This window comes from Pseudophryne corroboree, chromosome 2, assembly GCF_028390025.1.
Source record: "Pseudophryne corroboree isolate aPseCor3 chromosome 2, aPseCor3.hap2, whole genome shotgun sequence".
NCBI lineage: Eukaryota > Metazoa > Chordata > Amphibia > Anura > Myobatrachidae > Pseudophryne > Pseudophryne corroboree.
Genome location: NC_086445.1, coordinates 756,681,158 through 756,708,380, shown reverse-complemented (window position 1 = coordinate 756,708,380; position 27,223 = coordinate 756,681,158).

Sequence of the window (27,223 nt, the reverse complement as noted above, 5' to 3'; positions counted from 1 at the left end):
AGGTAAAGCTGTTGCAGTCTAGCATGACTGCTATAATGTGACCAATGCGGAATAAAAACAGTTATGTGAAAAGTATCTTACCTTATATCCCTGTTTGTGAGTGGAAACATTCAACCGCTGAAGGAGGCCAGGGGGGGCATGTCGCCCTCCGGGTGATGTACTTCCGGTGGCGCCTGCCAGGGATTACTTCCTGGTCTCCAGCGGTGAACCTGTGTAATAGAAACAATGATATTAAGCTTGCAGAACACTTAATAAGGTGATATGCTGTGTGCTGATATACACTAAAAACATGACCAGTAATGCATCTAATAGTTTACATATTAATGTGTGCCTAAATAAGCTGCTAATATGAAGAGCAGCCTCAATGGCTATAACAGGTAGATCGATCATACCTAGTGTCCTTGTTAATATACAGGACTACTTTGTTATAAAAATTAAACTAGAATAAAGCTAAATTCATGTATAGATGTAGTTCTTTGTTTAACTAATTGGTACAATTATGTTTTTATCAACATGAAGAAAGCATAAGTGCTGTTCTTAAATACTCTGTGCAATGGAAGCTGTGAAGATGATGTAACAGTAATGCAGCAAATCAATAGATAATTCAACCCAGAACAGTGCCTATGATTGAATTATGGGCAACCAGAGTCAGTCCCACAACAATTAAAGAGTTTCACTTAAGTACTGTATCGAAAAGTTGTTAGAAAGTGTTCCAATTGATCTTCTTGTTAAGACCCTTTAGGCTGTATGGTGTCCTTTTTGAATATCCATTTGGATTTCAATTTGTTTCATGCTGTCAGCTTGTCTCCTCCCCTCGGCATCTGTGGTATTTGATCAATAATTTGAATACGTAACTGTGATAGGAATGATGATTAAGTCTAAAGTGGCGCACTACAGGTTGGTCCACTTCTTCCCCTACTAGCGCTTTGGAGATAGCTGAACTATGCAGCACCATTATCTCTTTAAACATGTGGATTGTCATGCTGATGTAGTATTTATTACATGGGATTGTGATGTAATATACTACAAACTGTGAGGAACAAGTCAAAATTTGGCAAATTTCATAAAATTTGTTCTTGTACAGATGTTTAAATGAGAATCCAGAAATTAGATAATTGCAGGTAGTACAGGATACACATCTGTAACAACCTGTTCTTTTTGTCAATCCAAATATACCTGAAGGTGTTTGAGTAGTTTGTGATGTCAACTTTTACTAGGTAGTCTCTGAGGTTTCTACCTCTCCTAAAGCTTGTCAAAGGCTTTGTGTGTGTGAAGCCCGAAAGGTTTGGATCTGTTTTTACTATTGGCCAAAGGGCCTTAGTAGCTCTTGGAATAATAGGACTAGTGGTCAAGAAACTGGTAGTCCACATAAATTTATTTTTGACATCAGATGGTTCCTTTGTTTGGAGCAATGCTGGTCTAGGAATTTTCAAAACTTTGTCTTTAGTTTTTAATAACTGTGTTGAGTCATACCCTCTTTACTTAAATGTATTAATGGCCACATCCAATGCAGTCGCTGATTCTTCCTCATTGCTGGTTAACCGTGATATTTTTAGCATTTGCGAATATGGCAGCCCTTGCTTTAAAGACTTGCGGTGATGACTACTAGCGTCAAGAAGAGTATTTCTATCAGTGGGTTTGTAGAAAACTCCTTTTTCCAGCTGTCCTTCTTTAATTGCCACTTTCGCGTCCAAGAAGTTAATTGTTTTCTGACTTATCACAAAGGTAAATTTGATAGGAGAGGGGAGGTGGTTGATTGTGGCCATAATTTAGATAAATTGCAACTCATTTCAATTCCATAGCATAAAGCAGTCATCAATGTATCTAATATACCAGGTAATGTATTGGCTGTACAGTGTGTTTTTTAAGATTAATTATTTTTCCTGTTAACAATGAAGATATTGGCATATGCCGGGGCTACTGAACTGCCCATGGCACAGCCACTCATTTGCAAATAATAAATGCTGTCATTCAAGAAATAATTCCTGGTAAGGACCAAACTGTCATGGCTGAGATAGGTTGTGCACCTGGACTAGTACTGGATACTGTGGGGTATATTTACTAAGGTCCCGATTTTGACCGAGATGCCGTTTTTTCTTCAAAGTGTCATTTCGGTAATTTACTAAGCAAAAATCTCGGCAGTGATGAGGGCATTGTAATATTTTGGAAGTCCTAGGAAAAAATCACGAATCAATACACCATCGGTCAAATACGCCTGCAATTTGGTAGAAATCGGTAATTTACTAAAAAGTGCAAATCACAAACACTGCCGACAATAGCCAAACACTGCCGTGCTGAAATACAATTCGTGAAAAAGTGCTAAAAACAAACAGACCTGCTTTTTTATCCCGTGTTTGGATAGGCATGCACGGATCCATGAGATCCGTGCATGTTTATCAGTGGGAAGGGGATGGGAAAGTTTTATTTTCTTTAAAAAAAAATGCGTGGGGTCCCCCCTCCTAAGCAAAACCAGCCTCGGGCTCTTTGAGCCGGCCCTGGTTTCCAAAAATATGGGGGACAAAATGATAGGGGTTCCCCCATATTTAAACAACCAGCACCGAGCTCTGCGCCTGGTCCTGGTTCCAAAAATACGGGGGACAAAAAGCGTAGGGGTCCCCCGTATTTCTGAAACCAGCACCGGGCTCTACTAGCCAGATACATAATGCCACAGCTGGGGGACACTTTTATATAGGTCCCGGCGGCCCTGGCATTACATAACCAACTAGTCACCCCTGGCCGGGGTACCCTGGAGGAGTGGGGACCCCTTCAATCAAGGGGTCCCCCCCTCCAGCCACCCAAGGACCAGGGGTGAAGCTCGAGGCTGTCCCCCCCATCCAAGGGCTGCGGATGGGAGGCTGATAGCCGTTTTGTAAAAAAATGAATATTGTTTTTAGTAGCAGTACTACAAGTCCCAGCAAGCCTCCCCCGCAAGCTGGTACTTGGAGAACCACAAGTACCAGCATGCGGAGGAAAACCGGGCCCGCTGGTACCTGTAGTACTACTACTAAAAAAATACCCCAATAAAAACATAAGACACACACCTTCAAAGTATAACTTTAATGCATACATCCACACCTCCATATACACATACTTACCTTATGTTCACACGAGGGCCGGTCCTCTTCTCCATGTAGAATCCATGGTGTACCTGTGGAAAAAATTATACTCACAAAATCCAGTGTAGAAAGCTCCTCTTGTAATCCATTTGTAATCCAGGTACTTTGCAAAATAACAAAATGGACACCCGACCTCGCACTGAAAGGGACCCCATGTTTCCACATGGGACCCCTTTCCCCGAATGCCAGAAACCCCCTCTGACTTAAGTCTAAGAGGGTTCCATCAGCCAATCAGGGAGCACCACATTGTGGCACCCTCCTGATTGGCTGTGTGCTCTTGTACTGTATGACAGGCAGCACACGGCAGTGTTACAATGTAGCGCCTATGCGCTCCATTATAACCAATAGTGGGAACTTTGTCGTCAGCGGTGAGGTTACTTTCGGTCAACCGCTGACCACAAAGTTCCCACCATTGGTTACAATGGAGCGCATAGGCGCTACATTGTAACATTGCCGTGTGCTGCCTGTCATACAGTACAGGAGCACACAGCCAATCAGGAGGGTGCCACAATGTGGCGCTCCCTGATTGGCTGATGGAACCCTCTTAGACTTAAGTCAGAGGGGGTTTCTGGCATTCGGGGAAAGGGGTCCCATGTGAAAACATGGGGCCCCTTTCAGTGCGAGGTCGGGTGTCCGTTTTTTTATTTTGACAAGTACCTGGATTACAAATGGATTACAAGAAGAAGAGCCTTCTACACTGGATTTTGTGAGTATAATTTTTTCCACAGGTACACCATGGATTCTACATGGAGAAGAGGACCGACCCTCGTGTGAACATAGGTAAGTATGTGTATATGGAGGTGTGGATGTATGTATTAAAGTTATACTTTGAAGGTGTGTGTCTTATGTTTTTATTGGGGTATTTTTTTAGTAGTAGTACTACAGGTACCAGCGGGCCCGGTTTCCCTCCGCATGCTGGTACTTGTGGTTCTCCAAGTACCAGCTTGCGGGGGAGGCTTGCTGGGACTTGTAGTACTGCTACTAAAAACAATATTCATTTTTTTACAAAACGGCTATCAGCCTCCCATCCGCAGCCCTTGGATGGGGGGGACAGCCTCGGGCTTCACCCCTGGTCCTTGGGTGGCTGGAGGGGGAGGACCCCTTGATTGAAGGGGTCCCCACTCCTCCAGGGTACCCCGGCCAGGGGTGACTAGTTGGTTATGTAATGCCAGGGCCGCCGGGACCTATATAAAAGTGTCCCCCGGCTGTGGCATTATGTATCTGGCTAGTGGAGCCCGTTGCTGGTTTCAGAAATATGGGGGACCCCTACGCTTTTTGTCCCCCTTATTTTTGGAACCAGGACCAGGTGCAGAGCCCAGTGCTGGTTGTTTAAATATGGGGGAACCTCTATAAGTTTTTTCACCATATTTTTGCAACCAGAACCGGCTCAAAGAGCCCGAGGCTGGTTTGGCTTAGGAGGGGGGACCCCACGCAATTTTTTTTTTATTTTAACACTGATTTTATTTTTTTAAAAGGTGCACAATGAAGCCCAGCACGGATCTCTCAGATCCGGCCGAGATTCATTGTATTAAAGTCGGCAGTGTTTTACAAGTCACTCACGTAAAACACTGCCAAAAAAACCGAATGACATCGACATCGGTAAAACCGAAAATGCAGAATACGGCAGCTTAGTAAATTAGTCGTACTAAATTCAAAAAGTTGCAACTTTACACTTTCGATGTCATTCGTGATTGAACTTTGACCTCAAACGGGAAAATGCGATTTTTAGTAAATATACCCCTGGGTCTGGTCTTGAGTGCTGTGGACAAAACTGGGCTTGCTTAAAAATTGGTCTGCTCATTCAGGCGTGGTAGTCAAGCAGTATGAACTGTGATGGTAGATGATCAGCTATGGGTACTGGAACACTGATGGTGGGTGCCACCAGTGCAATGGGTAGCCGGGTAACACCTATAGAGAGAGTCACAAGAGGACTGGTGAATAATGGAATGCTGGGAGGAACAGCAATGTGGGAGAGGATCAGGTCACTTGCTGGAACCAGTGTGGTAGCTGTGAAGAGGTAGAAGTCTATGGCAATGACTGTAGACAAGAACTGAGGATATCAGCAATAACTGTAGATGAAGCTGAGGGCATCAGCAACAATGGTGGATAAAACTGTGAGGAGAGCTGAGGGTATCAGCAATTACTGCAGAAGAAGCTGAAAGCATCAGCAATACTTGAGGACGAGGACATCAGCAATACTTGTAAATGAATCCGAGGATGTCGGCAATGCTTGTAGAAGAAGCTGAGGATGTCAGCAATACTTATAAATGAAGCAGAGGATGTCGGCAATGCTTGTTTCTAGATGCTGGGCAGCTGAGGTAGCGCAATGGGGATTCCGTATGCTGTGCAGTGCAGTGTCGGCACTGCTGGTTTCCCAGCTGCTCGAGTGGCAAAATCACGAGTGAATCTCCGGTAGTAACCCACCAAACCAAGGAATGTTCTGAGCTAGGATTTACATTTGGGTTTAGGCCATGTGAGGGCCGCCTCCACCATACTGGGCTGAGGTTTTACCTGCTCTCCACCATTTCAATGGCACACTTCTCAGGATTAACACACTTTAGGAAGAAACCAGCTGAGGCACCCCCACTAATCATAGCCGATAGTGCGGTGCCGCTAGTGGACTCCATCAAGATCCTGGGGACTATGATCTCTAGAGACGTCATGTGGGGACCAAATGCAATGCCACTATCGTAAAGGCACAGCCTTCCTAAAGCAACTTAAAAAGTTTAACATCCCACAGAATCTCCTGCTCCTTTTCTACTACGCAATTGTAGAATCTGTTCTGTGCTTCTCGATTATCATCTGGTATAGCTCCACCAGCGAGAGAGACAAACGCAGGCTCCAAAGAGTGGTAAGGTCTGCTGGGAAGATCATCGGAGTTGACCTCCCGCCTGTCCATGACCTGTACCAGTCCAGAGCCAAAAAACGGGCGACTAGGATAGTCAATGATCCGCCGCACCCGGGCTATGGCGAGCTCCACCTGCTACCATCCAGGAAAAGATACAGGGCCATTCCCACAAGAACCAATAGAAGCCTCAAAAGCTTCTTTCCACAAGCAGTCCATCTGCTAAACTCCTGACAAATCGCCGGGTTGACTGACTGTCCAGTCGCTCTACTCTGATCTTCTGATTGGAACTTTTACTTAATCTGTACACTGCATATATTCCCCCGTCTACGGGTTCCCCCCTGGCTGCTGCACTGTAAACCAAAAACAAATTCCTAGTATACGCAAGTGTACCTGGCCAATAAAGCTGATTCTGATTAGCAGTAAGCCCGTTTGACAGTAAAGACTATAACAGTGCCTATACCCTTGGAAGATGTGACTGTCTATCTATCTATCTATCTATCTATCTCAAAAACTAGGTGAAAGCTTACTTTCACATTTTCTGATCATTTTTAAAAAGTTTGATAAATGTGAAAGAAAATAAAAAGATTCTTTGGCAACTACCGTTTTAATGAAAATTGGAAAATCAAAAGCCTAAAAATGAAACTAGCACAATGCAAAATGAAATGGATACACTCTTTGGATATCATACCATCACCACTGTATGTCTTAACATCGATTTTGAGCTTTAATGGTTTTTAGATTATTCAGCTTGTACCATTTATCTTTTATTTTTGCGATTTTCTTTAATTCTATTATTTATTTATTTTTATTTATTCTCTTTTATCCATTGGATGAATATCCCAAACTCCAATCTTGCAGCCTTTTAACTGTTATTATGGTCATTACTCCTATTAGAGCATCTTCACACACTTCTGGACATTCTAAGTGACTTAAGGACAACTAGGACCAGTGGGGAGACTTCCCATTGCTAAAGCTTTAGAGCCCAGCAGTGTTTTTTTTCCAGACAGCACACTGCTCTCATACCACCAGTGGCTCCCTCAAAAAGACCGGGTAAGATGATTCCAATCTGCATCTACTGCAGCACCCCTGGATGGAAAACATATCAACCCTGTATGGACACAGCATGGAGAGAGCACCCCTGGACAAAGCAGCCCCAGTCCCTTGATGGACAACACTGCAGCATCCCTGGATGGACAACACTGCAGCACCACTTTATGGACAACACAGCACTCCTGATTGGATACAGCACGGACAGAGCACCTCTGGACAAAGCATCCCTAGCCTCTTGATGGACAACACTGCAGCACCCCTGGATGGACAACACAGCACCCCTGGATGGACATAGCATGGACACATTCTCTCACTACAAGCTCCACAGCTGGAGTGAAGATGGCAATATAACCAGGTGCCTTATAGAGAATCCAAAACCCATGAGAATCCAAAAGCGGAGAATGACGTTTTGCCTTGTTTTGGGATCTGAGTCAGGTGGGAAAACCCAATTGGGATTTGGATCCTTGCTTGTATCGTGACGTTCGGGTGGATCCGGTTCTGGGAAAACCAGACCCGCTCATCTCTAATATATGCAAAATATATATAATGAATTTCCTGCAAATGATGTTAAATTTTTCTTTTTATTAAATACATTATGCATACTTCCCAAAATCTTGCCCCCATTAAGAGAGATTCTTTCATGCGCCTAAGTTAAATGTGCCCCAAAAAGGGGTGTGGCCCCCGGAAAGAAGGGCATGGCTCGAGATTGTGACATCTCCTTGAAGCAACAGCCACTTTGTCATCACTATGCTTTATGACCACAGTGCTCTTTGAGCTGCTTTCCATGACCCCTGACCTTCTCTCCCAGTGAATAGATGCTGTGTGCATGTGTAGCAAGTGACAGAGGGCAGCCCAACTGTCTCCCACTGCAGGACACTGTGGCCTGTGGGTGGGACAGCGGGACAGTCCAAGTAAAAGGGGACAGTCCCGTTAAAATAGGGAAAGTTGGGAGGTATTTATTATGTATGATTTCTGTATGAAATGTACATCAGGGGCCCACTAAGCTGCTCTCCATGGCCCTCCACCCACCTGCCAAGCACTAGATTAATTTTTTTTCTAAAAGATCCTCTGGAGCGTGCCGGAGCTCAGCACTGTGTCACGTGATTCTCTGCACTGCACTGCAGCTGCACTGGCTACTGGGAAGTAGGGGGAGTAGCTGCCAGTGCAGTTGCTGCAGCACAGGGAGTCACGTGATGTGGCGCATAGCTCCGGGTAGCGTGCTCCTCTCAGGCTGAGCTTAATTGTGTGTGGTGAGAGGCTCCTCTAATTTCTGCAGTGAGGTGGTATGTTTATATATGCTGGTGGAAGTCACCTACATGAGTGCGAGGACCCGGCATGGCGGGCGAGCAAATGTGCTGTCAGAGCCGGCCCTAACCAACATGATGCCCTAGGCAAGATTTTCGCTGGTGCCCCCTAGCACCACCGCTGGTTCCGCCTCTGACCTTGCACCTCTTTCCCAGCAACATCACCCCTCATCCATAGCAGGCTTTATTTTGGTGTTTGTACCCCCAATATTTTAAATAGGAACAGTTCGCATATTTGTCGCAGAGCCCAAAAAGGGGTGTGTTTTTGCTGGCAAGGGGCATGGCCACACAATAGTAACCCCAATTCCAATTACGCCACACAGTACTGCAACTTTATTCACATTTGATCATGCGATAGTGTACATAATTCATATGTAGAGCCCCTTATTCACATTACATCACACTGAATTGTTCCTTTTTCACATTACACCACACCCTATTGCTCTTTATAAACATTAGACGACACAGTAGTGCCCTTTCTATACGCAACACCACATAGTAGAGCACCTTATACACATGCCACACAGTAATGCCCCTTACACATATGAGATACATTATTAATGTCCTTATAAACATAATGACACACAAAGTGCCCCCTACACATTTGCTGCACATTATTAGTGCCCCTATACACATAATGACACACATACATTAGTACCCTGTTACACATATGCTGCACATTATTAATGCCCTTATACACATAATGACACACATAGCGCCCCTTACACATATGTTGCACATTATTAATGCATTTTTATATGACACACATAATGCTCCTTCCACATATTTCGAACACTACTGCACAACCACCCCACTCACATGCACACAGCACTCACACTGCCACTAACACTGTGACCTCTGCCTCTGCTTGGATACAGATGTGTCCTCATAAATCTTGCCTCAATGCTAACGTCGGGTACATTTTTTTAATGAAAATGCATCTTATTTGCATTGCTATGTGGCTAGGATGTACAAGCAGCTTCTGGTGATTACAATGATATGCAGCATGCCTATATACTGTGTGAGACTGTGGCTGTATCTGCATAAGAAATGCTACACAGAGAATATAGACATGTCGCATATCATTTTAATCAGCAGAAGCTGCTGATGCCCCTAGGCATATCAAATGCCCTAGGCAATTGCCTAGTTTGCCTATGCCAATGCCGGCTCTGTGTGCTGTCTATGGGGGGCGGGAATGATTATGAGTCTGCCTGTGCTGTCTGTATATAAGTGTGTGTCTGTGTGAGGGGGGGAATAATCCTGTTGTCTGTGGTGTGTGTGTGTGTGTGTGTGTGTGTGTGTGTGTGTGTGTGTGTGTGTGTGTGCGTGTGTGTGTGTGTTGGTGGGGATTACTCATGATGCCTGTGCTGTCTGTACATGTGTGTGGGAGGATTATTCATGATGCCTGTGCTGTCTGTACATGTGGGTAGGGGATTAATTATGGTGCATGTGCTGCAGTGGTGCAAGTAGAAATATTTCTTAGTGGTACCGAGTGTGCTTGAAAAATGGGCGTGGCCACATGTGATGAGGGGGCATGACCACATGACACTAGGTGGAGTGGCTACATTACACTAGGGGTGTGGCCACACAGCATAGTCCCCTTTCTTTGCACTCTGGAGGCAAGGCTATAAATATATAGTACTGCCTGCAGTATAATATAAATATATAATAATAAACCCAGTATAATAGAAATATATTGTAATGCCCCCAATTTAATAAAGATACATAGTAATGCCCCCATTATAACTGGAATATATACTGTAGTAGTGCCCCTCGTATAATAAAAATGTATAGTAGTGTTACACATTACAATATAAATACATAGTAATGACCCCCTATTAATAGACATATATAGTCAGGGCCGGATCTAGCCCTTGTGGTGCCCCGTGTGAAAAAAATAGGGGCATGGCTTCATGAATAGGCGTGGTCAGTTATGCCCCAGGTAGTATTGCCCCAAGTAGAGTTGTTGTGCTCCCTAGTTTGTGCCCCCTGTAGTATTGCCCCCAGTAGAGTTGTGCCCCGTAGTTTGTGCCGCTTACAAAAAAAAATAATTAATACTCACCATCCCCGCTCCTGATTCCCGACCACTGCTTCCCTCAGTGTCCGGCCACCGGCGCCGCTCCTCTGAACTATGGGAGAGACGTCATGACATCTCTCCCATAGCACTGCATAGACACTGGAGGTCAATCATGACCTCTAGTGTCTATGTGCCACTCCCAAAATGCAGTGAGGGTGCGCAATGACTTCATCGCGCACCGCACAGTCAGCACCGCACAGCATCGGGGACACCACCAGTAGCGGATCTTGCCACTGCGGCTGCGCCCTCCGAAGGGCGGCAGCGCCCTCCGGAAGGTGGTGCCCCGGGCATAAATCCTGAATGCCCGTAGCAAGATCCGCTACTGTATATAGTAGTGTCCCACATTATAATAGAAATGTATATTAATGCCCCATAATAATAGACATATATAGTATTGTCCGACATTACAATAGAAAAATATATTAATGCCTCTATAATAATAGAAATATATATTAGTGTCCACATTATATTAAAAAATAAATTACCCCATACAGTGAAGCCAGAGACATGCCCAGCAGCCCAGCCTGCGATGAACAAAAGCCACTCAGTGCCGATGCCTCACTCGAGCTGAGTAAAGAGAAACAGCTGGACACTGCAGGAAAAGGCACCCAGCCCAGTCCCCAGGCTATTCTCTTCATGTAAGCCATGGCTGTCACACTCCCTGTAGCTCTGACAAAGTGAAAGGCGCTATCATGCTGCCGAACACCATGGTCTTGTTGCTCGGCAGAACATTATAATTGACGTAATGGCAGTCACAGATGCAAAGTAAGCAGTGGGTGATACTGCGTATCTGCTGTCAAATTGTTAAGGGTACTCCATACCTGAGCGTACCTCATACATGCCTACTCTCCCGGATTCTTCGGGAGACACCCGGATTCTGCAGGAGACACCCGGTTTCTCGGGTAATCCCCTGCAGCCCCGGAAGAGTTTGGCACCCCTCCTGCATTCTGCCCTCTTCCTATGTAAGTGGGCAGAATGGGGTGCTAAATAGTGCCAAATCGCGGACTCGGCAGAGGGGCGGGGCTTAATGATGCGATTATACGCTAATTGCGTCATTGAAACTCCGCCCATATGTAAATACCGTCCAATCACGGCATTTGATTGTGTAGTAAAAAGCATAAATCAGGTGATGCTTCCCAACTTTTTAATCAAAGGTGGACCAATATGTACTTTTTTGTGGAAATCGACAAAAAACCAGTGTGTTTAATTTGTCGTGAGTCAGTGGTATTAAAAGAATACAATATAAAATGACACTATGGGGTATATTTACTAAGGTCCCGATTTTGACCGAGATGCCGTTTTGTCTTCAAAGTGTCATCTCGGTAATTTACTAAGCAAAAATCACGGCAGTGATGAGGGCATTCGTAATATTTTGGAAGTCCTAGGAAAAAATCACGAATCAATACACCATCGGTCAAATACGCCTGCAATTTGGTAGAAATCGGCCATTTACTAAAAAGTGCAAAACACAAACACTGCCGACAATAGCCAAACACTGCCGTGATGAAATACAAATCGTGAAAAAGTGCTAAAAAAAACCAGACCTGCTTTTTTATCCCGTGTTTGTATAGGCATGCACGGATCCAAGAGATCCGTGCATGTTTTTCAGTGGGAAGGGGTGGGAAATGTTATAATTTAAAAAAAAAAAAATGCGTGGGGTCCCCCCTCCTAAACCAAACCAGCCTCGGGCTCTTTGAGCCGGCCCTGGTTGCAAAAATATGGGGGGAAAATTGACAGGGGTTCCCCCATATTTAAGCAACCAGCACCGGGCTCTGCGCCTGGTCCTGGTTCCAAAAATACGGGGGACAAAAAGCGTAGGGGTCCCCCGTATTTTTGAAACCAGCACCGGGCTCCACTAGCTGGACAGATAATGCCACAGCCGGGGGTCACTTTTATACAGTGCCTTGCGGCCGTGGCATCAAATATCCAACTAGTCACCCCTGGCCGAGGTACCCTGGGGGAGTGGGGACCCCTTCAATCAAGTGGTGTCCCCCCCAGCGACCCAAGGGCCAGGGGTGAAGCCCGAGGCTGTCCTCCCCATCCAATGGGCTGCGGATGGGGGGCTGATAGCCTTTGTTGAAAGTAATGAATATTGTTTTTAGTAGCAGTACTACAAGTCCCAGCAAGCCTCCCCCGCAAGCTGGTACTTGGAGAACCACAAGTACCAGCATGTGGTGGAAAACCGGGCCCGCTGGTACCTGTAGTACTACTACTAAAAAAATACCCCAATAAAGACATTACACACACACCTTGAAAGTATAACTTTAATGCATACATACATACACACCACCATATACACATACTTACCTTATGTTCACACGAGGGTCGGTCCTCTTCTCCAGTAGAATCCATGGTGTACCTACACTCCAGCATTTTCGACCACAGCTTAACCAACCTTGTGGGACTAGTAACTGATGGTGCCCCTGCTATGGTGGAAAAGAACAAAGGGTTTGTTGCACTTCTAATAAAAGATCCAGAACTACAAGGAAACGATCTCATCCAGTACCACTGTTTAATCCACCAGGAGAATTTGTGTACAAAACTATTGTATTTGAGAGTGTCATGAAAGTTATTGTGTCTGTAGTGAACTTTATTAGGGCACGAGGATTTAATCAGCGTCAGTTCCAAGAATTTTTGACCCAAGAGATCACAACGACGTGATTTAATATAGTGAGGTGCGGTTGAGCAGAGGGAAGGTACTTAAAAGAGTCTTTGAATTAAGAAGTGAAATACAGGAGTTCATGCAAGCCAAGGGGAAGCCGATTGCAGAATTTAATGATCAAAGTGGATTACAGATTTTGCCTTTGTGACCGACTTCTCCTTGCATATGAATGACCTAAATATGTGACTACAATTCAAGGATCAGCTGGTACACACTCTGTTTGATCACATCAAAACTTTCGTAGAAAAACTCAAACTTTATGAGGCACAACTCACGAAAAAAGACATATTTTAAGCTTCTTGATGAGACTGTTTGTCTCCTGGTGATTACGCTACAAAATTTTTCATATTGCGAAGTGAGTTCAAAGAGAGATTTAGTGATTTCCGTAATCAACAGTCTTCTTTCGATTAGTTTTCCATGCCTTTTACTGTCAGTGCTGCCGAAATGCCAGGCTCAGTACAAATGGAACTGCTTGATCTCTAAAACAAATCATCTTTATGAGAAAAACACTTCAGTGTGCTCTTATTTATATTTTAAAAAGACTACATTTCTCAGGACACATTCCCTTATTTCTGGCAACATGCTTTGAAAGATGTGTACTTTGTTAGGAAGAACATACTTATGTGAGCAATTCTTCTCGTGGATGAAGCACGCAAAGTCCAAGACGAGAACTCAGCTTACAGACCAGTGGCAAACGCAGGATTTGCATGGGGGGGTTTCCAGAACTGGGTGGAGCCAAGCACGGGGGTGGGGACTGAGGTGACCCAGTATATGCTGGGTCCGTAAAACTAGTGTGCCTGTGTATATATATATATATATATCTACATATCTACACATATATATACCGTATATACACCTATGTATATATTTATATACATATACACATATACACATAGCATATTAAACATGCATATATATATATATATATATATATATATACAGTACACGTATATATACGCATGTATATATATCATATGTGTGTGTGTTTATGTGTGTGTATGTATGTATATACATGTGTATATATGTATGCACAAATTGCACATGGATATATATGTACTATAATTAAAATAAAGTAAACTTTTATTAAGCACTTACAAGTGCCACCAGGAAGAAAGCAGGCTGCAGAGGACGCTAGACAGACATAAATAATACTCATGCAGCAAAAAAAAAATATATATATTTTTTTTTTTGGTGGAGGGGGGTTTCAGGGTGCTCGGAAACCTCCCCTGGGTGCGCCACTGCAGACCAACATCTTGAGAACACTCTGCACATACCGACTTCTAACATTGATGCCAACATCGACAATCTGGCCAAGCAAAAGCAATGCCAAGTTTCGTACTGACATGAACATAACAAAGGTAAGCAGACCATGTTTCATTCATAATAAAATTATCATTTGAAATCTTCATTTTCGCCTTATTAGTCTGGAAAAGGTCTAAAGGCCCATACACACTTGACGATAAAATGAACGACGTCGTTCATTTTAGCCCTCATCAACTACGTCGTTCATTATTATCGTCAAGTGTGTATGCATCCGACGACCAACGATGCGCGGCCCCGCGGGACGTTAACGTCCATCGTTCATCTGTGGAGCATGTATGCTCAATTTACACTATGATCGTTGCCGACCATAGACGTCGCTGAATGTGTATAACACCAACGACGAACGACCAACTACCCAGTCACTTCCCGGCCACACCCAGCGTCATCACACTGGCCTCGTGCAGCGGAGCAAGACAGCACCAGGAAGGAGCAGGAGATTCAAGCAGTTGGTAAGTTGGCTGCTTGTTTTCTACAGTGGGGGTGGGGGGGCATGGGGTTGGCGGCAGGGGGCTGTCTGTGTGGCACTGTGGGGGCATGTATATTTTGGCACTGTGGGGGCATTTATATTTTGGCACTGTGGGGGCATGTATATTTTGGCATTGTGGGAGCATGCATATTTTGGCACTGTGGGGGCATGTATATTTTGGCACTGTGGGGGCATGCATATTTTGGCACTGTGGGGGCATGCATATTTTGGTACTGTGGGGGCATGCATATTTTGGCACTGTGGGGGCATGCATATTTTGGCACTGTGGGGGCATGTATATTTTGGCACTGTGGGGGCATGCATATTTTGGCACTGTGGGGGCATGCATATTTTGGCACTGTGGGGGCATGTATATTTTGGCACTGGGGGCATGTATTTTTTGGCACTGTGGGGGTATGTATTTTTTGGCACTGTGGGGGCATGTGTATATGTTTGCACTGTGGGGGCATGTGTACATTTGCCCCAGGGCCGGCTCCAGGCACGTTCCACTCGAGTGGCCGCACAGGGCGCCACTCTTCAAGGGCTCCACTATTTATTGTGCCATATTGGAGCCGGCTCCTGGAGCTCTGCCACTCATAACAGCTGTCCCAGTCCGCCCCAGGGCTGGCTTATACTGTAGAGTGTGTGCTCTGTGCGGCGTCTGTGTGTGATGTCAGACGCCGCCTAATGATGTCCCTGCCCACACACAGTCAGTGTAATGCGGTGTGTGGCCAGTGCCCAGGAGAGGGATAAGTGTGACTTCAGGCAGGGGACAGCCAGAGATGGGAGTGAGGGGCAGAACAGCCACATACTGCGCTCTCCTCCCCTCACACAGAGTAGTGGCGGAGGCGGTGGCAGCGCGGGAGCAGTAGGACGAGGCCAGTGGCAGTGAGCAGCACTGCAGGGGGCACATGTTTCTGACACTGGGGGTGCATATGTATCTGGCACTGTGGGGGCATATTATATGTATCTGGCACTGTGTGGGCATATTATGTGTATCTGGCACTGTGTGACATTATGTGTAAGGAACACTACTGTGGGCGTTATGCGTAAGGCTGCTAATTGTGTGTGTAGAGGGGGAAAAGATATTTACAGTTCGATAATATAAAGTCGCGCGGAGCGCACGTGCAATTTTCTCGCCCAGGGTGCTAGTAGGCCTGGAGCCGGCCCTGATTGGCACTGTGGGGGCATGTATATATGTTGTCACTGTGGGGGCATGTGTACCAGGGACGTGCAGTCAGAGGAGGCAGTGCCTCCCCTGTCATAATGATTGAAATAATAAAAAGAAGATATTTATAACAGAGTCGGTGATAAATATCTTCATTTATTATTTTAATAATTTCCCCCCTGTGTATGTGGCTGCGTGTGAGGGTGGAAGGCAGCGGGAGAGGTGCCTGCCACTGCTAATGTTAAAGTCTGAGCAGCGGGGGGTGGGCAGGCGGTGGGGTGCAGCAATGGGCTGTGAAAGCCCTTTGAAAAAGAATGGTGGAAGCGGCACCTTTACTGGTGCCTCAATGACAGGGGCGTGCATTCAGCCCCGATGAATGCATGCCCCTGTCAGTCCCCCAGATGTGATTGGCCCAGTAGATACAGTGCTGGATCCGCTGTCCAATCACTAGCGAGCCGCATACTAATCCCCCCCCCCTGTCCCCGGCTGCAGCAAGTGGCGTGGGCTGTGTGGGCGCCCGCTGCAGCCGCTGACTGATACTAGAGGTCATTATTGACCCCTAGTGTCTGAGCGGCACTACTATGGGAGAGACGTCATGACATAGTAGAGAGGAGTCGGCGGCCGGAGACGGAGGGCACTCCTACAAGGGGCACAAAAACTGGGGGCACTGTTACAAGGAGCACAGCTACAAGAGGCACAGCTAAAGGGGTCACAACTACTGGGGGCACAGCTACTAGGGTACAGCTACAGGGGGGCACAAGTACAAGGAGATAATTGTGGCCAAGCCCCTTCCCTATGAAGAAGCCACGCCCTGGGCGCCACAAGCGGTAGCGGTAGGGGTCATCGGCAGGATTCGGAGGCCATTATGGCTGTAGTGCCTCAGCAGCCACTGACTTCACCGCACGCCACTGATGTGTACATTGGTACTGTGGGGGCATGTGTATTTTCTGGCACTGTGGGGGCATGTATACTTGTTGGCACTGTGGAGGTATACATACATAGATAGATAGATAGATAGATAATATATATAAACTAAAAAAATATTGACATTTGTTTTCTCTTTAATTCCTTTATTTTTTTTTTACAGCTATGTCTATTGAATTCTCAGATCATGATTTCTGGACTGGATTCATTGAATTATACTGAAGCCATGAGTGTCTCTGGAGAGTTAAGTCCAAGGAATATGTCAATAGGGAGAAGAAGTTGAAGGCATACCAGGAGCTCATAGATTACAGTAAAGGCAGAAACAGTCAAGCGGACATCTGGTGGGTTAAGAAGAGAATCCAAAACTTCAGAACAGTGTTCCACAAAGAACACAAGAGAGTGATCGAGTCTCAACGTTCAGGTGCAGGGTCTGATGAAGTTCGCAGACCATCACTGTGGTACTATAACCTGCTCATGTTCACCCTGGAACAAGAGCCCAGGACGGAGTCAGTGTGCTCAGCCATGCCGGAGTCGCCCGAGGGAGTTCTGGAGGAGGAAGTGGGCACTGAGGAGCTGGTAAGTAGATATATAGTATATATGGTAAACACACCCTACACCACTTTTGTTTTTGTTTATTTCCTTTCTTTTCACTGCTTTTATATGTCTATTGCCCCTGTTTTTTTGTATTTTTTTTTTACTTTTTTCTTCAAGAAAACTGCTAATAGCACAAATTCTTTGGTTCAATTACAGCTTTCACCCTTGGCGACTGAAGGCAACCCTCCCATGGCTGAGCACGCAGAGCTGGAAGTCATTGAGGTTGAACCCGTGCCACCTCAGCCGTCTCAGCCACCAACCAGGAGACGTCGGGTGGGACCGCGGACTTCCAGTTCTGGAGAGGAACGTGCACATCAATTTCTGAACCGTGCGGAGGAGATTCTTCAAAGGCCCCCGGATGAACAAATGATTTTCGGGATGAATATTGCCTGCGAAATGCAGTCACTGGAACCCACCCAGCGACAGCGTTTCAAAACCATTGTATATGATGCGCTAGTATGTGCGCAAAATGGCCAATTGCCTGAGCGCCTCATACTGCCATCACATACATTGCGTTGGCCCACTCCCCCAGTCACAATGACTAGTTTTTCCTATCCGGCGCATCCCCCACAACCAAATCCTCCTCTGCATCAGCCACCCTCCCATACATTTTCGCGGGCCCCTCCACCACCTTCCACCACTCCCAATGTCTCAAGTGATACCCACTCTGCTTGGATGAGTGCGCAGGCCACTCACCAAGATGATCCGGTTTTTTTCAATATGTAATTTTTATTTTCCGATTTTTTTGGACCTCAGAAATTGTTGTGTGCGACCCCTTGGGTTCTTGTTCCAGGTCGTCCATGAGTGGGAAAGAGTGCCACGGTGATGGTCTTGAACTTCGTTTGGACTCTGTTACTGGATGTTGAGACTTGTGACCTCTTGTGTTCTTTTGTTGGTCACTGTTCGGAAAATGGATTCTTTTCTTGACCCTATGGATGTCGCTTTACTGGTTTTGCCTTTACTGTACTCTATATGCTCCTGGTTTGCCTTTTTTGTTACGGCATCCCTATTGACATATTCTTTTCTCCAGAGACACTCAGCGGGCTGTTATGTTCAATGAATCCAGTCCAGAAATGTTATTTTTTTAAGTTATTATTAAAAAAACAAAAAAAACAACAAAGTGTTGAGTGTTAATTTACACCCTGTCTAGGGCTACAGTGTGATGGTGTGGGGCAGTGCCGTAACTAGGCATTTTAGCGCTGTGTGCAAGAAACGACAGTGGCGCCCCCCATGTAAGATAGGGGCATTGCGTGCTGTAGGCGCGCGAAAAATGTATAGGGGCGTGGCCACAAAATAATAGCAATTCATACTACGGTGCACAGTAGTCTACATTATTCAAATTACGCTGCACAGTAGCGCCACTACACCAGGTAGAGCCCCTTTTATACATTACAGCAGACAGCGTCCCCCTTTTTACACATTACGGCAGCCAGTCCCCCTTTTTACACATTGCAGCAGCCAGGCCCCCTCTTTACACATTGCGGCAGCCAGGCCCCCTTTTAACACATTGCGGCAGCCAGGACCCCATTTTACACATTGCGGCAGCCAGGACCCCATTTTACACATTGCGGCAGCCAGGACCCCCCCCCCCCCCTTTTTATACATTGCGGCAGCCAGACCCCCTTTTTATACCTTGCGGCAGACGGTGTCCGAGAGAGAGAGAGAGAGAGAGAGAAAGAAAGAGAGAGAGGGATATACTTACCTTCTCCCCGCTGACAGGCTCCTCGTGCTGGCAGCTCCCTCTCGGTGCAGGCAGTGAGATGAGAAGGAGGAGGAGGGAGGGGGAGCAGGGAGCCGCAGCAGCGCTATTTGATTGGTAGTAAGCGCCGCTGCAGCATCCCCCTCTCCTTCTGTATTGGCTGCCCGGCGCTGCTATGGATGCTGGGATGAAAGAACCGCATCCCAGCAATTTTTGCCAGCCCTGTGTTTATTCTTTATCCCTGTTGCCAGGCTATTATTTAAATCCACTGTCCAGATTGGAAGCTGAATGGTCGTTGGTCTTTGGTGTAGTGTATGCTCATGTCGTTTGCTCAGCTGTTCAAGGGAAGTTCAAGGGAAGTTCAAGAGAAGTCGTTGACGACGGTCGTTGACGATGTGTGCATCGTCAAGTGTGTATGGGCCTTTAGAATATTAAATACATTTTTTTAAATAGTTTAAAAGTCTAAACACCGTAGTATAGCTTAGTGGCCCTCCGGCTTGGTTGAATTTTTTAATGTGGCCCACACTGTCTTAAAGGTTGAAGACCCCTGATGTATATCTTCTTTATATAAAATGCACATCTTTGTATGTATTCTACGTACCTAATAAGACATGCAGTGGCATAACTATAGAGGGTGTGTGATACCCGGGCAAATAAAGGACAATGTTATTGGGTGAGTAGATGATCTTTTACCTGGTGATTATGTCCGCTTTACAGTATCTGTGTACCGGGATACCAACTTAAGATGGAGGTTCGTTCAGGATACTTCGGAGAGGTATGGAATATATGTCTGCACAAGGGGGTTATTCAGGGAGCAGTCTCAACTCAACTTCAGTTTATTAAAGGCAGTGGGAAAATCAAACAACTTGAACAATAGTAATACTTTACAGTAAATTATCAAGTACAGATAATAAGCAGTTGGTCTTTACACCGTAGATTATGCCAACACTGTCATAGACTGTTTAATTATTCAGGTGTTGCATATCCCATCGCCGTCCTTCTCAGCAGTTATGCATGTTTACCTGAATTGGTTATATTGACTTATTATACTATTCAAACCTTAACTCAAATATTCAAGCCGTTACCATCAAAATATGCATGTATAAGAAAAATAGTTTATTACCAGTTACAATTATCTGATTACCCTTATTGAGTATCCCATGTATTCAGAAGTAAGTATTAGTACAACTTATGTTCTTCCGCCTGTGCACAGATCTGTAACCCCCTTTAGAGTGTGTCCACAAGTGGATATATACTGTATGCATATATATATTTAGTCTTTCTTAGACATGTCCCTGTAGTGTAAATAAAGGCCTGTCCTTTCTGTGGCCACACTGAGGGAAAACTGATCCACTGCCTTTCCCATTCGCTCTGGGTAGTTCTGTTCAGGCCTCCTTTGCACTGTAACCTGGCTGTCACAGTTCATCTGACGTACAATGTCACTGGTCTGTAAGGCCCGGCAGATAAGCATCGGTGACACTAGCACTGTGTGTGCTGTCCTTTCTACTAAGTCTTAGGTCATTTAATGTAAGTAGTGCCAGCTGCAATGTTTGTAGACAGTGTGTGGGCAGGGACCCTGTTTACTTGTACAGAATCCTCCCTGAGGATGGAGTTACCTCTCAGTGCTGTCTCTGGCTGCTGAATCCACAGCACTGTCTCTGCATGGATAGGGCTTTCTCTGTAGCTGCTACTTCCTCTGTTCTTATATGGGCAGTGAGCTGTTACTGAAGAAAGCTCACGGATGTCACTCCCTCTCTCCTCCAGAGGAGTCCCTTGCTGTTGCTGCTGGGACTTGCACAATGATACTAGTGCTGACAGGACACTCTGGAACTGACACACAGGAACTCAGGCTCTGCAACTCACTGCCATTCTCACTCAGGATCCCACTGCTTGGTCTGCTGTGCTCTCTGCTGTCCCTGCTTACAGCACTCCTCAGTCCTCACACCAATCTCTACATCACTCCACCTTCCCTCTGGGCTCTCTCTAGGGATTGGCCAATCAGATGAGAGGTGTGGGCTGTGTCCTCCATCACACCATCCACTGTTGCTAGGCTCCAAGAAAAAGGGGGGAAAGGGTAAAACTGCAGGTTATGTCTCTGTTTATATGCAGCCCAGAGTATACAGCTGTCCTTTTTGGCAAAAAGTCTGGGCTACACAGGTTCTCACAGGGTCCTACGTGGATCACCTGGTACAATAAGGCAAGTTACATGTCAGTTGAAGGGAGCATGAGTCCTGTAAATTCTGTGGGATACCACAGTTGCAGGTGATGCAACTGCTATGGGACCCAGCCATAGGCCTGTAGCTCAACAAGCAGTCTCAGTGCACCATTGTTTTATTTTGCATTAGTTGTGTGTCATCCACAGGTTCCGGGCACATCAGTTTTCTTCCTGGTAGGATGGAGGGGTGTCACAAGGACTGTACAGAGCTTCATAGGTGCAATTGATTTAAATCAATAGACAGGCTTGTGGGTGTGCAAAGTGGCTTATGTGCAAATAAGAGCGATTTACATCTGAGCGGAGCTTAGGCCATCTTTGAATGGTGTGGCATGCAGCGCTGGGGTAGCTAACTGGCAGGAGGCAGTGATTTTTTGCCACCATACAGAGGTATAGCAGAGATGATGTGCAGCTCTGCATGGCAGGTAGTGAGTAAAGCTGCAGGCTGTGTGCTTTGCTGCTGCAGGAGGGTGTTAGTTGGAGGATCGGGCGGATGCAGCTGTGGGTAGGGAAGAGTGATAGCTCTCGGTAATAGGAGGGGGTGGTGGGTACATGAGCGTGCTGTCCATGGCTGTGTACTGGGGAAAGGGTGGCTAATCAGTGTGATGTGCAGGGCCTTGAGAAGTGTGCTGTCCAAAAAGGTGGTGTAGGTAATGGAGGACACAAGTGTGCTGTCTGGGGATGTGTGCTGTGGGGGATTGATTGCTGCTTCCATCTCATGGCAGCAAACAGGTTAAAGTAACAGGCAGCCCCGTTGGGTTAGAAGTGAGAAAGGCTGTGTCCATTAGCAAGCTGTATGCCAGTGTGGACGCTGCTGGGGGAGGAGAGAGCGCGCCGATGCCTGCATGTGGGGAGGGGATGCAGTGTGCCTGTGATATTTTTGCTGTAACCCGGGAAGATGTAAGTGTGCCACCTGCTGCTGTGTGCCAGAGGTGGGAGGTGATTGAATACTCATTTAGCTGGGCTGAAGAACTTACAATTTACCTACTTGGCTAAAGGCGAATAACTGTGACCTACAAGTAAAGATACATTTCTTATAGAAAGAGAGCCTGTTTGTATGAAAAATTGGATTGTTGTATATGATATATAAATATATATTAATACACACTCATGTGATGTCTGTAACTACCGAGGACGCCGTTGATACTGTGGCATAACTACCATGGGTGGCGTTGATGCAGCTCCTATGGGTTTCAGACTGCTTCCAGGGTCCGTCACTCCCCTTGCACCCTCCAGTCTCACACTGAGCAATACTGAGAAAGTGAAACAGGCGAGCAAGCCTGAGATCAGTTTTATGTGATTTGGTGGAACAGTGTGGCAACTGTTGGGAATTGGGGGCACTGTGCAGGATATTATGTGCATTACGGGCATTGTGCGGCATATAAAGTGAATTACAGGAACTGTATAGCTTATAAGGGGGTTATTCAGAGTTGTCAGCAAACCCAAAAAAGCACACTAATTGGCAAAACTATGTTGTACTGCAGGTGGGGCAGATATAACATGTGCAGAGACATTTAGATTTGGGTGGGTTACTTTGTTTCTCTGCATGGTAAATAATAGCTGTTTTATTTTTACACTGCAATTTAGATTTCAGATTAAACACACCCCACCCAAATCCAAGTACTTGGACCCCTTCCCCACTCGCTGATCTATCGGTGCAGATTACCATTGTTATCCTCGAGATGGCGGAGCTTCAGGTCTACAGGGCAGACTGTGTCTGTAATGTGCAGCTTCAGCTTCATTCTAATTACATAGAGAGGCTGGGCTTGCTGAACATTAGGGGAGCTGCAGAGTCACTTCCTCACTTGGCCAGCTCCTTTCAGGCAGTTCCCAGGGGCCTTTGAGACAGAGCTTGCTGGGTGAGGAAGTGACTCTGCAGCAGGTTTGTGGCTTGCATGCTGGAGTATGGGATGGATGGATGGATGGCAGGTAGGGTGAAGTTGATGCTGATCTGGTGAGTACTCACTTTTTTTCCCCTCCCCATGTCTGTCTGTCTCTCTACCCCTGTGTCTGTCTCTCTCTCCATGTCTGTGTCTCACACTCTCTCCTCTATCTCTTCCTCCCCATGTCTTTCTCTCCATCCCCATGTCTGTCTGTCTCTCCCTGTCTCCTACCTCCCCGTGTTTTTCTCTCTCCATGTCTGTCTGTCTCTCTTATCCCTATGTCTGTTTTTCTCATGTGTGTCTCTATCCCTCACTATGCTGTCTCTCTCTCCCACCCATGACTCTCTCTCAGCATGTCTGTCTCTCTCTGTCCATCTCTTTATATTTGAATTTCTGTCTCTCTCTGTCCATCTCTTTATATTTGATTTTCTGTCTCTCTCTGTTTGACTCTCTTCCTGTGTCTATCTCTCAATGTCTCTCTCCCACCATACGTCTGCCTCTGTCTCTCTTCCTATGTCTGTCTCTCCATCTCTCTCTCTCTCTGTGTCTGTATCTTTCTCTCCCTGTTTCTCTCTCTCTGTGTCTGTCTCACCATCCTTATTTCTGCCTGACTCTCTCTTCCTCTGTCTCTCTCTCTCTCGCTCCATGTCTTCTCCTCCCTCCCCATGTCTGTTCATCTTACTCTCTCTCCGTCTCTCTCCCTCCTGATGTATGTCTGTCTCTCTCTCTTTACCTGTCTTTCTGATTCTGTCTTTGCATGCCTGTCTCTCTCTCCCACTCCATATCACTCTCTCTGTCCCTGTCTCTCTTTATATGTCTCTCTCTCTCTCTCTCTCTCTCTCTCTCCCTTCCCATGCCTCACTCTCCCCATGTCACCCTCTATTTGCATGTCTGTATGTCTGTTTCTCTTTCTCTGTTTCTCATTAACTCCACATGTCTCATTGGATCTATGTGTATATATCTGTTAGACACATACACCAGAGCTGTAAGTAGACATTTTGGTGCCCTGTGCCAGAGAGACTATTGCTGCCCACCCATATTTAAAATAGGGATGTGGCATCATGTGGAAGGGGCATGATCACAGAATAGTACCAATTCACATTACACCACATACTGTAGTAGTGTCCATTATTCACATTACACGACACAGTAGTAACCTTCGCAATACACCAGGTAGAGCCCCTTACACACATTATGCCATGCAGAGCCCCTTACAGACATTACGTCAGGTAAAGTCCCTTACACACATTATGCCAGGTAGAGGCCCTTACAGACGTTATGCCAGGTAGAGCCCCTTATATACATTACACAAGGTAGAGTCTTTACACACATTACACCAGGTAGAGCCCCATACAGACATTGTGCCAGCTTGAGCCCTTTACACACATTATGCCAGATAGAGCCCTAACACAAATTACACCAGGTAGAGCACCTTTCACATATTATGCCAGTTAGAGCCCCTTATACACATTATGACAAGTAAAGTCCTTAGAAGCATTGTGCCAGGTAGGTCATAGACAGTGTTTTTTTTTTTATAAATTACAGTGTGTACTGCTCTGTGGTAGAACACGATGTGTTGAAATGCTCTGTAGTTAGGAGAGTGTGCAATGCTCTGCAGTAGGACAGTGCATGTAGCTATAATCTGCAGTAATCCAGTGTGTGTAGCAATGCTCTGCAGTAAGGGCAGGGTGTAGTGCTCTGCAGCCAGCTCTCGCACAAGTCTCCAGGTCAGTGTACAGGCTGTGGAAGTCCCTCAGGATTTACTCATTGGCAGCCACTCAGACTCTCACCATCTCGGACATGGTGGCAGCTTTGATCTCCACTCAGTGGAATCAGCATATTCTGCTAATATTGTAATGTGAGCAAATCGGAGGCTGAGCCATGTATGCTGATGGGACTTGTAGCACTCACAGACATGTTTCCTCTAGGAAACCCAGGGGGAAGTCACACTGAGAAAACTTCATATATACGCAGGAGGAGTATGCCACACATGCCAGGGTAGGAAAGACTCACGGTAAGGGCAGATGGTGCACCCCCAGTAAAACTGCGCTATGTGCAAGGCACCATCTGCTCTACCCTAGTTACAGCCCTAACACACACACACACACACACACACACACACTTACACACTTGCAGTGGGTTGAAGGTTTCCATATATGTGGGCTCTCTCTATTTTTTTTCTCTCTCTCTCTCATTTCTGGAACACCCCCAATCCCCCCAATAAAGCTTGGGTTTTCCCCTGCACAGAGCCGGCTGTAATCAATGATGCCCTAGGCAAGATTTTGTCTGGTGCCCCTCAGCACCGCTGCTAGTTCCACCTCTGATCCTGCACCCCTTTCCCATCACCATCAACCCTCAGTCATAGCAGTCCTTATTTTTGTGCTCCTACCCCCTATATTTTAAATAGGAACAGTGCGCACATTCAGGTCATGTTCTTTTGGGCAGGGGCATGGCCACACAATAGTACCCCCAATTCAAATTACGCCACACAGTAGTGCAACTTTATTCACATCTTGCAATAGTGTTCCTTCTTTGTGTTACATCACACGGTAGTACCTTATATACATTACTAATAACAGTAGTACTTCTTATTCACATTACATCACACTGAATTGCTCCTTATTCACATTGCAACACACCATAATGCTCTTTATTCAAATTAGACCACATAGTAGTGCCCTTTCTATACATTACGCCACACAGTAGAGCACCTTATACACATAATGCCACACATTAGTAATGCATTTATACACATAATACCAAACAGTAATGCCCCTTACACATATGACACACATTATTAATGTCCTTATAAACATAATGCACCTTACACATTATGCCAACCTATATTAATGCCCTTATACACATAATGACACACAAAGTCTCTTACACATATGTTGCACATTATTAATGCATTTATACACAAGACACACATAATGACCCTTACACATGCCGAACACTATTGCACAGCGAACCTACCCACACACAGCACTCACACGGCTGCTAACACTGTGCCCCCGGCATCTGATTGGATACAGATGTATCCTCATACATCTTGCCTCAATATGCCATGCAGCTTCCGTCCAGCTCTGCTAATGCTGGGCGCCTTTTTTGCAGAAAATGCTTCTTATTTTCATTACTATGTGACTAGGACGCACAAGCAGCTTCTGCTGATTAAAATGATATGCGGCATACCTATATTCTGTGTGCGACTGAGGCTGTATCTGTATACAAAATGCTAAGTTAAAGTGAATTCCAGGAATACACTGCAACATAGCATTTCGTAGGCAGATACAGCTGCAGTCACACACAGAATATAGGCATGCCGCATATCATTTTAATCAGCAGAATTTGCTTGTGCCCCTAGGCATTCCAAATGCCCTAGGCATTTGCCCCGTTTAACTATGCCTATGGCCGGCTCTGCCCCTGCACTTATGATACCCATCTGCTGCTTAAGGAAGCTACATTTCAGTGATACAGGTACATTAACCCTAGCAGAGCTGTTGGACAGAGGTGGGATACACAGTAGTACTGTACTTAGTGGGAGTTGTCATGTCCCCACTAGCTGCACTCCAAAATAATTAGAGGGATTTTTTTTCATTGTCAAAAAAATATCTGCAATATTTTATAATACTGTACTTCATTTTCAATCAAATTTGTTGTTTTGGTCAGGCAGCATATACAGTACTTAGTGGGTATCTGTGTGTGCCTGTCAACTGCACCCAAATATAACTGACAAAATAATAATTTTTTTTGCTGTCAATTTTTTTTTTTTTTATAATAATTCAATTTAAACAGTCTTTTTTCAAGGGTGTGTTTTGGACAGGCTGTGTTTATTACTATACTTAGTTGGTGTAAACATGTCCCTGTCAACTAGACCCAATTTTGGTAGGTTTTCAG